Source organism: Gekko japonicus, unplaced genomic scaffold, assembly GCF_001447785.1.
Source record: "Gekko japonicus isolate JY-2015 unplaced genomic scaffold, Gekko_japonicus_V1.1 scaffold1181, whole genome shotgun sequence".
NCBI lineage: Eukaryota > Metazoa > Chordata > Lepidosauria > Squamata > Gekkonidae > Gekko > Gekko japonicus.
In genome coordinates, this window is record NW_015161989.1 from 179,945 (window position 1) to 185,326 (window position 5,382).

General features: G+C 49.0%; 1 non-coding gene across 1 annotated transcript; it reads right to left on the bottom strand.

Moving 5' to 3' along the window:
* Nucleotides 1-4,539: 4,539 nt before the first annotated feature.
* On the bottom strand, nucleotides 4,540-4,611 carry TRNAG-GCC. The gene has a single exon. It is a non-coding gene; the product is annotated as a tRNA-Gly (tRNA).
* Between the last annotated feature and the right edge of the window lie 771 nt (nucleotides 4,612-5,382).

Below are 5,382 nucleotides of genomic sequence, written 5' to 3' on the forward strand. Positions count from 1 at the left end.
TTGACTTTTCTGTCTGTCATGCTACATGTCAATAACGGATTTACTGCCTGCATTCCAAACTGCTGCTTACAGGACACCATTTGTCGATGTCGATATTGTCTGACCGGCTGCAGATTCCTGGCGCCCATCAAGTACCTGGTTGGCTTATACAAGACTACACAGTGAAACATATTCATGAGAAGTAGAAAAGAAGCACCTGGCATCTTTCCAAACTCTGTTTCAACTCCACCTTGTGCTTCTCACATTCAGTCCAGTTTCACCTGTCAGATGTTCCTCTCCAAAATGATCCTTTCAGCCACAGCTGAAAGGGCACTTTCTCAACACTGAAACCCCAAAATTTGCCCCTTCAGAGACTCCAGTTCAAACCAAGCTCACAGGCACCAAACTCATTCAACAACCAAGGCTTTAATAACATGGACAATTCATGCGGCACTCTCAAGGTGAAATGGAGAGCCAGTTTGGCGTAGTGGTTAGAAGCGCAGACTCTAACCTGGGAGAACAGGGTTTGATTCCCCACGCCTTCATATGCAGCTGCTGGTGTGACCTTGGGTCAGTTACAAGTTGTCTCAGAGCTGTTCTCTCAAGGGCAGTTCTCAAAAGAGCTCTCTCAGCCCCACCTACCTCACAGGGTGTGGGGAGGGGAAGGGAAAGGAGACTGTAAGCCACTTTGAGTCCTTCGGGTAGTGAATGGTGGGGTATAAATCCAATCTCATCATCATCATCCTCCCCCACCCAGCCATCAACCCAGTAAAATCCTTACCACGGCCTTATAAGATAGGTCGAAATGTCAATATAAGAAGAAGAGCGGGTTCTGTCCTTTAGCATTTTGCCTGGTGGTAGAACTTTTTCTGGTGTATTAGGCCAAAACTTGCTCTTCTCAGGCATTTCAAATTATGGATTTCCACTCTGCCAATGGATTTACTGAAACTTGTAGCTAGTTCTAAATTTAATTTTATGCTGATGCCTTTTTCTGCATTCTTACAATGCTGATATTTTGCATGTTTAATGGGGGTTATCCAGCTTTTTATCTGACCTGGATCGTACCCAGGCTAGCCCGATCTTGGAAGCTAAGTAGGGTCGGCTCTGACTACTATTTGGAAAGGTGACTTCCAAGGAATACCAGGGCCAGAACATGGAGGCAGACAATGGCAAAACCACCTCTGAAATGTCTTGCCTTGAAAAGCTTATGAGGTCCTCGTAAGTCAGTTGTGACTTGACGGCACTTCCCACCACCGTGTAGCTTTTAGTGTTTTATATTATAGTATAGTATCATTCTGTTTACTTTTATTTGGAAACCACTAAAGGGAAACGATAACTGGGGGTGGAAAGGATATGGTAAAGTGGTGGAAAGGGCCGTCAAGTCACAGCCAACTTATGGTGACCCCCTCATGGGGTTTTCAAGGCAAGAGACGTTCAGGGGTGGTTTGCCATTGCCTGCCTCTGCTTAGCAACCCTGGACTTCCTTGACAATCTCCCACCCAATTACTAATCAGGGCTGGCCCTGCTTAGCTTCTGTGATCTGACAAGATCGGGCAAGCCTGGCCTACTAGGTTAGGGCAACAATGTGGCACACAAGGGTATTAAATAAATATTGTGGCTAGGGAGTGAGGCTGAGAGGGGCAGCTTGCACAGGGTCACCAAGTGAGTTTACAGCTGATGTGAGACTCGAGATGAGGTCCTCACAACTCACAACTCATAAGAACATAAGAGAAGCCAATGGTTGGGTCAGGCCAGTGGCCCATCCAGTCTAGCACTCTGTGTCACACAGTGGCCAAAAATACCAGGTGGCCTCAGGAGGTCCAGCAGTGGGGCCAGGACACCAGAAGCCCTCCCACTGTTGCCCCCCTCAAGCACCAAGAATACAGAGCATCCCTTGCCCCAGACCAAGAGTTCCTATCGATTCCTTGTGGCTAATAGCCACTGATGGACCTCTGCTCCAAATGTTGATCCAATTCCCTCTTGAAGCCGCCCATGCTTGTAGCTGCCACCACCTCCTGTGGCAATGAATTCCATCTGTTAATCACTTTTGGGGTGAAGAAGGACTTCCTTTTATCTGTTCTAACCCAACTGCTCAGCAATCTCATTGAGTGCCCACGAGTTCTTGGTACTGATCCATTCATCCCACCTCCATTTGCTTTATTTATTTATTATATTTATCCTCCACTTTAATCCCAATTAACAACACAATTTACAACACTGTTCTCCCTTCCTCAGTTTTATCCTCACAACAACCCTGTGAGTCAGGTTAGGCTGAGAGTGTGTGACTGGCCCAAGGTCACCCAATGAAATTCCATGGCCGAGTGGGGATTCGAACATTCTCCACCCGGCTCCATTTTCCATGGTATCACTCCTTCCTTGAGTGTCAGGGTGTTAAGCACACCTCGAAAACAGACCAGGCCAGACTGTTGCAGAATGACAAGAGCGCTCCATACCATGCAGATTGCACAACATGTCTCCTAGACAAGCTGGAACATGTCCAGAGGAGGGCAACGAAGAGGGTGAGGGGTCTGGAGACCAAGTCCTATGAGGAAAGGTTGACGGAGCTCGGTAAGTTTAGCCTGTAGAGGAGACAACTGAGAGGTGATATGATAACCATCTTCAAGTACTCGAAGGGCCATTATATAGAGGATGGTGTGGAATTATTTTCTGCTGTTGGACCAGAACCAACGGGTTGAAATTAAATCAGAAGTGTTTTCGGCCAAACATCAGGAAGAACTTCCTGACAGAGCGGTTCCTCAGTGGAAGAGGCTTCCTTGGGAGGTGGTGGGCTCTCCTGCTTAGTAGGTTTCCCAAGAGAGGCCGGATGGCCATCTGACAGCAATGCAGATTCTGTGAACTTGGGCAGATCCTGAGAGGGAGGGCAGGAAGGGTTGCATCATCAGTGCTTAGTTCTCATGGCCCTTTCTCACACGCCCAGGGAAATGCTGATCGCCATTTTGGGGTCAGGAAGCAATTGTTCTCCAAGCCAGTTTGTCCGGGGATCCTGGAGGTTTTTGGTCATCTTCTGGGCATAGAGCAGGGGTCACTGGGGTGGCAGGGGAGGTATTTGTGAATGTCCTGCATTGTGCAAGGGGTTAGACGAGATGACCCTGGAGGTCCCTTCCAACTATGATTCTAGCCCAGGACCTCAACTGATGTCCTGAGCAAGAAACACTTCAGCGATTAACCCTTAAAGGGAGAAATGTTCAGCTGCTCTTCGGGACAGGGCCTTTTCAGTGATGGCCCTACAACATTAAAAACCCATCCCTCGGTGCTCTGCTGAGCTTCTGCACTGCAGAGGTTTAGAAGAGAAGTCTTATGCATTTCACCTGGACTTCCGTGGCGCCTGATTTTCCTGCTCACACTTGATTGTTTCTGGAGTTGTACAGAGGTACGTGTCTGAGTTATATTATTTAAACCTGCTCCTGCTATTTATTAGCTGTCGTTTGAGATTAGTCGAGACGGTTTTAAGTGTTTTTTCAAAATGGGATTTGTTGAAAACCTTGTAGAGCGCCTACGGCTGAAAAGCAATTTGTGGATGTTTAAAAATAAATGAGAGCAAGGAAGAGAAGCAGGAACGACCCTAAGCGGAAGCAGAAACGCATTGTGTAGATCCTTCACTGGATGTACTCCCATGGCATTCTAATGTACTCTGGTTAAGTGAAACTTCGTTGTAAGGAGGCAGTGTACCTTGGAATGCCAGTTGTTGAGGATGGAGAGCGCCAGCTGGTGGAAACTGTTGCCTTTGTTCCTCACTTGACGTAGATGGGCAGAGACATTTGGTTAGCAACTGTGGGAAACAGGATGAGGGACTTGGCAGACCCTGGTTTGATCCAACAGGGCTTCTCTAACGTTCTGATTCAAGAGACCTGAAGTAGACTGCAAATATCAGGCTTTCCCATGTGACTTACCTAGTGCTCCAAGAAGGGACACCTTGGGCTTTGGCATAAAAGAATCTAGACCGAGCCCCCCACCCCTCTACATGTTGGACACGTGAAGCTGCCTTATACTGAATCAGACCACTGGTCCATCATCATCAATATTGTCTACTCAGACTGGCAGCGGCTTGGTGTAGTGGTTAAGAGCGGCAGACTCTAATCTGGAGAACCGGGTTTGATTCCCCACTCCTCCACATGAAGCCAACTGGATGACCTTGGGTCAGTCACAGTTCTCAACTCTCTCAGCTCTACCAAGAAGGAGGAAGAGGAGGAGGAGATTGGATTTATACCCCGCCCTTCACTCGGAGTCTCAGAGCGATTTACAATCTCCTTCCCCTCCCCGACACCACAACAGACACCCTGTGAGGTAAGCGGGGCTGAGAGAGCTCCTTCAAGGACTGCTCATGAGAGAACAGCTCTGAGAGAACTTGGGACTGACACAAGGTCACACCAGTACAGGGTGCCTGTTGTGGGAAGAGAAAGGGAAGGTGATTGTAAGCTGCTCTGAGACTCCTTCGGGTAGTGAAGAGCGGGGTATAAAAACTAACTCTTCTTCTTCTTCCTCCTCCTCCGGTGCTCCTGGGGAGGTCTCTCACAGCACCTACTACATGTGCCTTTTGACTGGAGAAGCCAGGGATCGAACCTGGGACCTTCTGCATGGCAAGCAGATGCTCTGCCACTGAGCCACAGCGCCTCCCTGGAGAAGTGAGCAGTGGCTCACGAAAGCTCCCAACCCTGCCACAAGTTTTGTTAGTCTTGAAGGTGCTCCTGGACTCTGGCTCTTTTCCACTGCTACAGACAGACTAACAAGGCTACCCACCTTGACCTAGCCCTTCCCCTGTAATACATGAAAACATGGAGGCTGCCTTATACTGAATCAGACTCTTGGTCCATCAGTTGGCCATAGCTCTCCAGGGTCTCAGGCAGAGGTCTTTTCCATCACCCACTGCCTGGTCATTTTAACTGGAGATGCTGGGGATTGAACCTGAGATCTTCTGCATGCCAAGCAGAGGCTCTTCCACTGAGCCACAGCCCCTCTTTACAGCTCTCCAGGGTCTCGGGCGGAGGTCTTCCACATCACCTACTGCCACTGGTCCTTTTTTAACTGGAGATGCTGGGGATTGAGCCTGGGACCTTCTGCGTGCCAAGCAGAGGCTCTTCCACTGAGCCACGGCCCCTCTTTAAAGCTCTCCAAGGTCTCGGGCGGAGTTCTTTCATATCACCTACTGCCACTGGTCCTTTTAACTGGAGATACCGGGGATTGAACCTGGGACCTTCTGCACACCAAGCAGGTCTTGACCACTAAGCCCCTTGCACAAGACCCGGGTGGCAGGCCCTGCACATTCAAGTGCATCAGTGAGCATGGCTGCATGCTGGAGCAGCAGCTACCCTTGAGCTCACCTGTGTGAAGGGGGCCTGATTAAAACCTTTTTAAAAATGTGGCAGGAACCTCATTAGCATTCTC